Source organism: Sciurus carolinensis, assembly GCF_902686445.1.
Source record: "Sciurus carolinensis chromosome 14 unlocalized genomic scaffold, mSciCar1.2 SUPER_4_x, whole genome shotgun sequence".
Lineage (NCBI taxonomy): Eukaryota > Metazoa > Chordata > Mammalia > Rodentia > Sciuridae > Sciurus > Sciurus carolinensis.
This window is the reverse complement of record NW_025920103.1, coordinates 785,841-798,739: the sequence shown is the minus strand read 5'-3', so window position 1 is coordinate 798,739 and position 12,899 is coordinate 785,841.

Sequence of the window (12,899 nt, the reverse complement as noted above, 5' to 3'; positions counted from 1 at the left end):
GAGAATGGATATCATTAGTATTAAAGATCACGGAGCATCCATTATAGTATTTCGGTACCACAGTGCATCTCAATTAGTATTGAAGGTCATATGGAAGCTATCATACTAGTTTTAGAGGTCACAATATGCATAATATATTAGTATGAAGGGCCACATAGCAGCTATAACAGCAGTTTTTGATGCTGTAGTATGGATATTATATTACCATTAAAGGTTACAGGACAACTACTATATTAGTTTCTGGGAACACATTATTGCTATTAAAGTTAAAGGCCTCAGGGAAGTTATTATACTAGTTTTAGATGCTATGGTATGGATATCATATGCTTATCATAGGCCACATGGAAGTTATTTTATTAGTTTTAGATGCTACACTATGGATATTATATTAGCACTAAGCCAAAAGCCAGGTATTATATTGAATTTAGATGCTCTAGTATAGACAGTACATTATTATTAAAGCTCACAGACCAGTTGTTAGAATAGTTTAAGATGCTATTATATTAGTTTTAGATTATATATTATAGATATTATATTACTCTGAAAGGCCATGGGGCAGCTATTTTATCAAGTATAAATGCTCTACTATGGAGATTATATTAGTATTAAGTCCACTGGAAAAATATTACATTAGCATTAGCTGCTACACTATGAATATTATATTAGTGTGAAATGCCACAGGCAGCTATTATATCAGTTTTAGATGCCACTTAACAGATACCATATTTATATGAAAGGCCACAGGACAGCAAATAAATGTATAAGATGCTATCATGTAGAGATTACTTCAATATTAAAGGCCATGGGATAGCTATTATATTAGTTTAATGTGCAATAGCACTGATATTTCATTGCCACAGAGATGCCATAAATTAGCTTTAGATGCTACAGTATGGATATTACCTTAGTCTTAAGGGCCACTGGGCAGTTATTATAACAAACCCTTCATCCTTTTCATGGGGTGACACAATTCCCTTGACAGATGTGCTCCACTGGTCAGGTAACTCCCAAACTCTCTTCTAAGTCCATTCCTGTTTTCTTTTTCATTTCTGTGTGTTTTCCTCCTCTTGTTCTTTTCTATGAGTAACATTTTCGTTTAGATTTTGAAAACATTTTGAGCCAGGTGTGGTGGTACACACCTATAATATGAGCTACTCTAGGAGGTTAAGGCAGGAGGGTCACATGCTTGGGAAACCTGCCTGGGCAGCTTAATGACAAGTCTCAAAGTAAAAAGGGTTGGGGATGTTGCTCAGTGGTGGAGGGATCACTGAGAGTGTGAGGGAAGCCCTGGGGTCAAAACCCATCACCATAAAATAAAGTAAAACACTATTTTAAAATAACTACGATCTTCCAGGAAGTTGGTAAAATAATACATTTTGTATACTCTTCACCCAGTTTCCTTAAGTGGCATTGTTTTACATAACTAATACTAAACCAGGATATTGACAGTGCTGTGACTGGTTATGAAAGGGAAATGATCTTGTAAAAGCAAACTGGTTTTACCATATGTGTATTGACAGTGATTGGACGTGGCCTGGAATGAAAAGCAGGTCCTGATCTCACAATCTATAGGTAATTGTAATCCTGTTGATGTTACACTTCAGGTACCCTGAGAACAGAGATCTTAGGAAAGGAATAAATTTAAATATGTAGTTGGTACTTAAGGTAGGTTATGGCAATCACATCTTTTAAGCTAAAATATCAGAGGAATGAGACTAACACCCTCATCTTGCAGGCCTCGTGCTAGTTAATAAAATCAGGAGATGAAACACAGAAGAAAGAAAAACACCAGATGCAATGGGCAGGAGTTGGTGGTGTAGCTCAGTGGCAGAGAACTCACCTAGATCCTGTGATGCACAGAGTTTGAGCCTCACCGCCTCATGAAAATAAGGGAATCATGTCCGTCCACAGATAAAAATAAATAAATAAATAAATAAATAAGAAAGTAAAAAATATATATATGTATAAATATATATATGTATAATATAATATATATATATATATAAACATCATTCTAAAAAATGCAATGGGCACATTTAATTGCCAGATGAAAGTTTTTTTATAGAAATTTGTGTATTATTAATTAATTAATTCATTTTGGTACCAGGGATTGAACCCAGTGGTGCTTAACCACTAAGCCACACCCCAGCACTTTTTGCTACTTTATTTAGAGATAGGGTCTAAGTTGCTTAGGGCCTCACTTTGAACTTGTAAGCCTTCTGCCTCAGCCTCCCAAGCCACTGGGATTATAGGTGTGTGCCACCATACCCTGCCAGAAATAAGATTTTGAAATCATTCTCTAATCCAAAGAGTCAGGGCTCTTTGAAGAAGTGGCAGATACTAGAACCAAGAGAGTAAGTATAAAGCCAGGGTAACATTTAAGTATCAGAAAGAACTTTGGAACAAAACAAGAAAATATGCTAAAGAACAACAGGAGATAATGGAAAAAAAGATCCCAGTGGAAAGACCCCAAAGGTTAAACCAAGAATGAATTGAGAAAAGAGGAACTACATAATTGGATAATAAATAACAGCATAAGGTAACAACCCAATGTCCACAGTGATACAAATAAGTAACTGAATAGATCAATAAATGGGTTGACTGGAAACCACTTGTGCAGAAGAATTTCAGATAATTGGGGCACACACTCAGCCATCGAGGAGGTGGAGTGAACTCCCTGTTTCTTATGTGCAGGCCATGCTGGGTGACTTCCTCCCGAAGATCACAATGTGGACACACAGAGACAGAAACTTCCCAATGAGAAACCTGAAAGGCCCTGCCTCACACAGGTGAGCATAGTCAGTACTAACAGGATATTCCCCTTTGGGGCCTGAGATCACAGAGATGCTGTCCACCTCTGTGACAGCATCTAATAGACCCATAGCCCCAGGATAAATATGAAAATAAAAAGTAAACCCCAATAGAGAACAATGTAAAAAGTACCTGAAAGGCTCTTCTCAATGTTATTAAGGTCATCAGAACAAGGAAGGTCTTAGAAACTGTTCACCACAAAGAGAAGTCTATAGGGACAGGAACTGAATGTCATTTGGGATCCTGGATGGGGTCCTGGAACAGGAAGAGGCAGAACTAAGAAACCAAAGGAAATGCAACTGCACTTAGTGATAGCACATTAGTGTTTGTTCTTCATGACACCTTTTCTAGGACATTACCCATCTGAGACGGTGCACATAAATCATATCAAAAGAAAAACAAGGATGAGGCTACCTGGGAAATCTCTGCACTTTCTTTGCAATTTCTGTATAAAGATAAAAAACTACTCAAAAATAAATCCCTAAGACATAGTTATATGTTTTCAAATGCTTGGTTGTTTACACAATTATAATTGCTGCTAACTGACATTCTAACCAGTTCTATATTTTACTATTAATTCAAAAGTATTTTAACAGAAAATTAAATCATTTCATCTAATATATGATTCAAGATAGCACCACTTTTACAGGTTTTATGTTGAAATAAGAACACACGTAGGTCAACTTATATTTTATGCAGTCCCTAGGTACTAGGTGTGGCTTCTAAAAACTTGACCACTTTGCACTAAAATAACATTTTAGAGACTATTTCAACTCATAACTGAACTTCTGCAACAGAGAGACTTTCACTGTGACTAGATCACTTATCCCAAAGAATTCTTGTCCTATTTTTATTTCTATTCATACTCTTTAGTAGTAATAGATTCAAATTGTTCATTTGACTAATAGTCAAAGAGAAGAAAAAGATAAACAGGATTGGCAACCACAGTGGATGATGCCTTGTGAGCAGAAGAGGTTAGATGGAAACCAGAGTCCATTGCCACCACGAAGCTCTGCAGGAAGTGAAGAAACTGGGGAAACATAGTCCACGGATGATCTTATATGCTGCTATGTTGTAGAAAATTACTTTTCCTTTTAGAAATCACAAACCATTATTGGAGGCCGAAACACTTGAATGGTTCCAAATTGAGTTGAACTTCTAAGTGATTTTATTATCACTCTATTTGGTCATAAAATTTATGACAACTAAAGGATCTAGGTGCTGGGGATGCAGCTCAACAGAAGAGCATCTGTCTAACATGCAGGAGGCCCTGGGTCCAACCTTCAGCACCACAAAAGAAAAAAAAAAACTATGTCTTTTTTACATAATCAAGTACAAAATGAATAATCACATCTTCTAGCAAAACGTGTTAGACCTGAAAGAGTGGACACTATCAAAATAAAAATATTCCCTCAGAGAGGATCGCACACCTAGACTATCATGAATAGTAGTGCCTCATCATAAAGCATGTTCATCTTAAGCGTACATCAAAACAACAAAAAAGTTTTTACTGACTGTTGACAAGGGAAAATGGACATGGTCTAGCTTAGGAAAGGACACATTAGAAGCATATGATACTGACATCAAATCCTCCAGGACAAGCATATGATACTGACAACAAATCCTCCAGGAAAAGCCAGGCACTTTGACATGTCTGTTACCCCAGCACTTGGTAGGCTAAGGAAGGGGGAAGACATATTTGGAACCCACCTGGGCAATTAGGCAAGACCCCAGTCTCAAAATAAAGCATTTAAATGGCTAGGGATGTATATAGCTCAGTGCTTGCCTAACACATGCTACAATGGTCACTTGGTTCAATTCTCACTGCTAAAAAATGGTGCAGGCCAAACATTTGATCACAGAGCAGGGCAGAAGTCATTATGCCAACCTCCCAAAATGATCACACTAAATTGCACTGAGTTCAGCTCATGAGATAGAGTGTCAAAACACTGCTTCTACTAATTCAAATTTGATGACCTTTTAAATATAATAAAAATTGTATGTTCTTTGTTAATAAATTCAACAAACATGAGCAGTATACATTAGTTTGATCTGAAAGTCATAGGGGCACTGGTATTATGATAAAACCTAGTCATGGCACTTCCTGTGACAATAGGCCCATCACCTTGATGGCATGGAATAAGAGAAAAAATTTTGGATCAATGTTCAACTTTAGGAAAACAAATGGATACATTTTCTAAGTTTGAAAATTAGAAAAAGATTGTTTTTATAAATATATCGGAATTACAAAAAGCAACTGCTGTCTTGTCTCTTAAATACTATAATGATTTGAGTCCTGAGGAAATTTCATAGAGTGGTTTTAAATACCATGCCATATAATAGCTAACATTAAACATATCACCATTCTGCTTCTATCTTCTAAAAAGGATTTGAAAATTTTTATTAGAATAAAGTCATCTGAATTAGGAAGATTTATTGTGCTCTGTGTGTGTGTGTGTGTGTGTGTGTGTGTGTGTGTGAGTGCGCATGCTCACGCTGCTGAGAACCAAGCCAGGTTTTCTCACATGTTAAGTAAGTATTCTGCCACAGGAATGTGCACACAGTTGACCCACTCTGAGCAGCCTTCCGATAATGCCCCAAGTTGCTCCACCCTTCCCTGCCACGGCCCAACCCCCCAACCCACTCTGCCCTGCCCCACTACTCCTTGCCCACCCTTGCACTGCCTTGTCTCACCCTGCCCTGCCTTGCCTGGCCCTGACCAGAGGGTGGCCTGACCCAAGGGCAGGACATTACCAAGAAAGGGTGCATCGTCCATGGCGGTCGCTGCCACAGGATGGGTTGAATGCGGAGTCCCTGGCCTCCTGTCTGTTTGTGCCCAGTCCCGGAGGCCTCCCTGTCCATGATCCCACACCTCCAGGCCCAGGCCCCTGGGGTTGGTCTCAGATCACGCTTCCTCTGCCCCATCACACACCAACCTGAGACCCCATGGCCTCCATGGGGAGGCCTTCCCGGAGGGCAGCCTGACCCAAGAGAGGCAACCTTTCCCTAGGGCAGCTGCGTTGCCCAGGTAGATTTACCTGAGGTTGGTGGTAGGCAGCATTATCCTGGGGCAACAGACTTACTGGAGAGAAGTTGCCTTTCCCCAGAGCAGACTTCCCCGAGGGCAGGGTGGCAGTCAGGCGACCACAGCAGCATATGTCCAGGCAATATGTCTCGGTTAGCGCTGAAGCAGCCAGACGCAGACACCAGACACAACGAGGTGGTCTCCAAAGCGCAGGTGCACGAGGAGTGGGTGGGTCAGGACCTGAGCTGTGTATCCGCCTGTCCAGCCCCGCCTGTCTCAGCAGCCTAAGAGCTGGGCATGCGCAAAAAGTAGCCTGGCCTGGGCACACCCCTCCTGGCTCCGCCCACTGTGGACTCCCTGCATGTGCCTGAGTCCTAAACCACGCAAGGTCTGCTTTAGGGGCTGGAGGCAGCTAGGCGAAGAGATCTCTCCAGAGCAAAGCGCTGCCTCCAGCCCTCCTGCCCTTGTCTGGGCACTGGCAAGCACAAGGTCGCAGCGCAGTCTGAGAGTCCCTGTGGAGGTCCTGGGGATGCAGACGCCTCCACACCCCCACAGCACCCCAGGGATGGGATCTCACTGCTGGGTCTGGAGCAGGACAGGTGGCCAGAAGGACACGAGGGGTCATGACTGTGCAGGCAGGAGTGCCAGGCATAGGCCACCACCCAGGGGAAAGCCAAGCCTCCAGGTGACTCAGGTTGGAGCTGGGCCTGGGTTCAGAACCCAGCTCTGCCATCTCCTAGCTGTGTGACCTTGGATAAGGTACTTAACTTCTCTGGGCCTGAGCACCCCCATCTGCCAACTAGGGATAACAGCAGGACCTTGCTCATGGCACTCCTGTTTGGGTCAAATGGGCCCCATGGGTTAAGAGATGGGCCCAGGGTCTGGGGCAGGGAAACCACAAAAAAAAAATTAGAAAAAGAGGCTGAGCAAGCATGTGTGGAGACTCTCAAGTTACAAACGAGGTTTGAAAGGGGTTCTGCAAGGGCAGCCTGGTCCTGATCCAGTGCTGGGGCCACAGAGATGTGGCCAATTGGGAAGCGGCCGAAGGGTGTGAAGGAAAGCTGCACTACTTTTGCATACTTGGACTACTTCAAAATAAAACATTACTTAAAGCTTACAGGCAGATTTTGATGAGGAATGGGGCACAGGCAGAAAGCAGAGACTGAATGAAATGAACCAGATCCCAGGGCTGCAGAGTGGCTGAACACCACAGGGAGACACCCTGTGGCTCACTTCAGGGCCCGCAGGGGCCCTTGTGAGGGTGCAGATTGGGTCAGGCTTGGTGCTCCCAAAGCAGAGTCCTCAAAAGCAGAGCAGGGCCTAGGGAAGCACCAGGGGTCTGCCATGGTTGATGGTTACCTGGAGGAGGAGGGGCAGGGGGCCATTCACCATGGTGCACCCTGGGGCATCTGATCCTTGACTCAGGTTTTTGGCCAGAATCTCCACTCTGGGGCCCTGGAAGGAGCCCACTCTGGCCCCTAGAGGAGCTCGGGACATGCAGGGCCACCTGACTGAGGGGTGCAGTTCTCCAGAAGCTGACACCCTCAACCCCCAGGCAGGCCAGGTCTGGGCTGACGGTGCCCAGTCCCAGGTGGCCTCACCCCACACAGGGCGCATGCAGCCACCCTCAGTTCAGCCTGGCCTCACCTGCTTTTGCATGATGTCTGTGGCCTGCATCACGCACTTGGGCAGGGGCCCGTGGCTCTGTGCCAGGATAGCTACCTGCTCCAGGGACACACTCAGGATGCTCCTGTGGGGGGGTGGAGAGGGCATGGGACAGCGGCCACCCCCGCCAGGCCTCCCCTCTCCTCCCCCTCTATAGCTGTGCAGGCCACCAGCCCTGTATCCTCTCTGTGCTGACCTTACCCACCTGTCTGCTCCTCCCTACCGGCCCCTCCTGGCAGCCTCCAACCCTCGGCCTGTCCCTGCAGGGGATCTGTACCCAGGACAGCAGCACTGCCATGCACGGTCCTGCTCTCCGTCAGTTGAATGGGTGACTCCCGAGGACTAGCCCCTGTTCAGGGGCTCTGGCACAGCCCCGTGGCTCAGGCTGTTAGAACCCGGCTCTGCGCCAGGCCTGGGATTCCAAGCCACCCTGCACCCTTCTTCCTGCGGCCCTGACAGATGAGTCAACCTCTAGGCACCCCAGTCTCCCTGATGAGAGTCAGGACTGTAGTAGCATTGGCAGGGGACCAGAAAGAGGCTGTCCCGTGCGCTGTGGGACGCCGAGCACCAGCCCCCAACTAGGTGCCACAGTCCATGGCTGTGATGACCACAAATGTCTCCTGACACAGCCAACGTCCCCTGGGGAGCAAAAATGCCCCTGGCTGAGGACCTCTCAAACAGACCCTTCTGCACCAGTCCACAGCAGGGGACACAAGGCTGGGGGCACAGACACCACAGAGTGCCTGGCATGCAGGAGCCTGCCCACCACTCGAGGAGATGTGACTGGATGCCTGTCCATCAGACCCATTAGTGCCAGGCACTAGTCTGCTGGGCATGGCAGAGAACAGAAGCCCTGCCCTCACAAGCAGCCCTTGCCAGGGTGGCAGAGCCTGTTGGAGCCCCATGAACAAGTGGCATGAGTGGCAAGCATGATTATGTGTGGCCAGGAAGGGCTCCCAGGAAAGGAGCTGTCTTTCCCTGGGGCCAGCAGCCAGGCAGAGGACAGAGGAGGAGTGTCCAGGGAGGCCAGAGGCAGTTCTGCCCTGCAGGTGAGCCATCCCACTCACAGCAGGAATGAGGCTCAGAGCTCAGTCTCCCTCATGCCCTCTGGCCCAGGAAACAGGAAGCCCGCAGCCCTCCCACCCGCTGACTGCCACAGATGACCCCATTTCACAAACGACCTGGGATCCAAAGCGGTGAGGCCCTGTCCAAGTCCAGAAAGCCAGGAGGTCCAGGACATGGGTGCAGCCTTACCACCTCCTGTCCTGAGTGCTGGCATGGTCCACCTCTGCATTCCTGTGCTGCACATGGCTATCTGGCAGGTCCCCAGGTGGTAGCAGAGCTCAGAGGAGACAGGGAGGAGGCCAGCGCCCAAGTTCCTGCTGGTGCCAGACTTGGAGTGCACGAAGGACTTCATGAGGCAGTAGAGCTCATCTAGGGCATTGATGGAGCAGATCAGCTGCAGGCATTGGACAGACATATGGGATGTTTGGGTGCAGCCAAGGGAAAGTGCCATTTCATGAACCCTGCTAAAGCGCAATCTGTGGCTCCAACTACCCTGCAGTTGGCGCTGAATGTTCACCATGTATTTCAGGTCTTGCCTTCTGGCCTGCTCTTTTCACCTGCCCAGTGTGCCCCTGACTAAGCACAAACAGGTCATGCCCTCCAAACCCTTAGGAGGAGGAGTCCTCCACTGTCCCTGCTTCCCCAACCACATGTGGAGGTAAAGGTGGTGGCTCCTCCCTGTGCCCTGTGAGATCCTGTTGGCCACATTAGAGTACCAAAGCTCATGCCCACCACCTCTCTCACAGCAGCCAAAGTCCCAAGATCAGCACGCCAGCCCAGGGTGAGGCCCACCTCAACCCTGGAAGGCCACGGTACACTGAGCAGCAGGAGCCAAGGTCAGTGGGGTCCAAGGGACAGCCACACCCAGCGCAGGCCAAGCACAGCAAGTGGGAAGAAGCCCCAAAGCAGATCTCACGTCCCTCCACTTCTCGAAAAAGCTGGAAGCTTCCATTTCTATGAGATCTTTTGATTTCTAAGGGCTAGTAAAAAATGTGAAGAAAGAAACCAGAGCAGGGCCCGGCCATGCCTGGCATGGGTCCGTGGCTGCCTGGAGGGGCCCCGGCCCCAGAGAAACCCACGATGACCACAGTGCATGGGAGAGAAAGAGGCCACAGTGAGCATGAACCACCTCAGGGACTCCCAGGCCTGCAGGGCGTGGCCAGTGGGGTGTCTGGAGGAAACCCTGCCAGCTGAGTCCTGACCCTGGGAGCCCGCCTGACCAAGTCACAGGCTGGGGACACACCTGATTGATCTTCACTGCAGTGGTTCTGGCATCTGTGGGCAGGTTCAACAGCTCCAGGTAAAATGTCCTGAGAGAGAAAGACGGGCTGAAGGGGGCTCCATCCCCAACTCCCTGCTGGGCAGCCTGGCCTCCCTGCTCCAATTAGAATCAAAGGCCCCTGACAGCCCCGTCCAGCTCTCCACCTGGCCTGCTTTTCCTTGGAGCCCTGTCCCCACCTGGTGCTGGACGCTGCTCTGTGCTCACTGGCTCCAAGTCTGTCCCACTCTACCACAGGGGTTGGCTGACTGTAAAGCCCCAGGCTCTGGGAACCAGGTGGTCTCAGGGACACTGCTTAGCTGGGCTGTGGAATGCAGTATGGGCCACAGACAGGTGGATAGCAGCAAGCCACCCTCATGCTGATAGGTCTTTATTCACAGCATGGGTAGGCTGGTCTTGGCAGTTCCTGTCCCAGAAGAGGACAGACTCCCACGCATGGGGACAGTGTGTGTCCCACACAAATTCCTGATGAACCCATTCTGGGCCAACAAGTGAATAACCAGAGCCTGTATTTAAAACACTCCACAAACAGCACAGAAGAGACTCATGGCCTGGTCCATCCAGAAGGGCGCCAGGATGTTCTTGTCTAACAAATGGACAGAAGCGTCAGTCTCCCGTTTCCAAATGGCAAAATGAGGCCCGGAGAGGATAGAGTCCCTCTAAACCACATTTGGTCACTGAAGCAGGACTGGGGAGGGGCTGTGGGCAAGCTGCTGGGGACATGGGAACTACTCCCCTGGAGCCATGCTTCCTCCAGGCAAAATCTGTTCCCTCAACTTCTCCCTGTGAATGGGATGAGGTCCAGGGAACTACATCCCTCTCTCAAGGCCCAAGAAGCCCAGGGCCTCATCTCAGCTCCTGCCCCCATGCAGAGTGGACTGGCAGCTCAGCTAAACAGAGAGGACCTGCTTTGGAGCCAGACTGTTCGCCGTGTGACCTTGGTCATGCTGTGTATGCTCCTGGGCCTCATCTTCCCCATCTGTAGAATGGGCTTGCATGACCTACTGTGCATAGTGCCATCAGACTGTCATGTAGACAAGGTGCTCCAGAAAGAGCGTCAGGCCCGCTCCTCATGCTGAGGGTCTGCCTGCCACCTGCTGTGGTGGCTTTCTGAATCCTGCCCCTGACATAGGCCCAAGTACACACCTGAGCTTGTGGTAATACTGCTGGATGTTCTCCAGGGATTGGGCATTGATCTCCTGCTACAAATCCTCTGCTGCCTGTCTGCCTGGAGGAAGAGGCCCTTCCACATTCTCCAGAGCTGTGGAGGAAGAGGAGGGAGGGCAGGGCTGGGTCCCGAGGGCTACCGCGTAGTCTCCCACAGCCTGCAGTTCGCCTTTCTTGAAAAGCACGGTGTGCAGTCAGAGGCTGGCCCTGCTCTCCTGGCAGGAGGGCAGCTTGGAGAAGTGGTAGCCATTGAGGTAGAAGACCACCTTCAGTGCCTGCTGGCTGCCCTCTATATGGCAGGCTGCTCTCTTATGTGGTAGAAGACATTGGTGTCTGCAGGGGAAGAGGAGGCAAGGACCTCAGAGCCCCACTCCCTCTGCCACAGCAGCTTTAGATCTCCCTTCCTCAGGTGCCAGAGTGGCACCCTAGCACCTCCCTGTTCTCCCCACTCCAAAGGGATAGTCTCAGACATCCCTACCCTCCAATCCCACTCCAGAGAGTGAGCCTCAGAACCCCTCTTCCCAGCCTCAGGATGGCACACTGGGACTTCCATGTCCACTGTTGCCAGAGTAGCATCCTGTGACCACATGTTCCCTCCAGTCTAGAGGGCAGCCTCAGACTTCCCGTGCCACCAGGCTAGCCTCAGACCACCTCACACTCTGCAGAGCAGCCTGTGAACTCCCTCTTAGATGACTTCAACAGGTGCTGTTCTTGGCCCTGACACTGACTACCCAGCAGGGGAGCCAGCAATGTGTTGTCAGAGCCCCCCACAGTGCTCCAGTCACCCCTTGGCTGGTAGCTCAGAGCCCCAACTAGCAAAGCTGCCCTCAAACAACACCTGTGTCTTATTCACCCCATGAGGAAGAGCTTAAGGCAGGGAGGGAAAACATGGTGATCAGAGCCCCTGCTGCACCCTGCAGGCATTGCTAGCTGATTGGGGTTCTTCTGAGCTCAGTCCAGCCCCAGACAGGCAGCCACTGCAGTCAGCTCAAACTGGCTCCCAGAAGCTGACCCCCATGAAGCAGTCTGCACACTGCCCCAAGGAGGTGCAAGTTGGTCCTTGAGGGAGGGCAGACCTCGCAGAGCCAGACACACAGCACATGGACAAACAGGCTGTGGCAGTTCTGCAATTTCAAGGGGGTGTGACAGTGAGGAAAAGGGGTTTCAGGAGCTTTTCATGGAGTGAAATGAAAGGAAGGGAAGCGCTGATCTAGAGTGTGGCCCTCAGCCTTGCGCGTGCTGCAGTCCTGGGGACAGTTTGTGACAGGGACAATCCAGTTCAACTCCAGAGTTTCTGAGGTAGGAGGTCTGGGGTGGGTTCTGAGAATCAGCCTTTCTGGCAATTTCCCAGGACCCACATACAGCAGCAGAGCTCTGGAAGCAAGCACAGGGTTCTCAGCCTCAGCTGGAAGTCACTTGAACAGCTACCCAGGGACACTAGGACACAGGGAACTTATGCCCATGCCCCACACCACAGCAGCCAACAACTGGGATTCTGCATCTGGGATGCCCCCAGCTGAATCCAGGTGAGACTCACAGGGAGGGCAGGACTGTGACCATGCTCCCTCTACTGTGTCCCCAAGTACTCAGTGCTCACTGCTACGGATGTGTGCATGGTGAGTGGTGGGTACTGGGTGGTCCCATGGATGGGGAGGCAGGACAAAGGGAGAAAGAAAGGACTAAGGAATGTCAGTCAATTATGCCATAGTCCTTAATCTGAATTCTTTGCTCCAAAGAAGGATGACTCCAGGGTGGAATTTTAATGAGAAGTGCTGTGGACCTCTATTAAGACCTGGTGAGGGCAGATGGGTTGATGTGAGAGAACTCCTTTTTCCACTCAATTTGGGGCATGAGCCTTGAAGTGCTTGGTTCATGTTCACCTTCAGC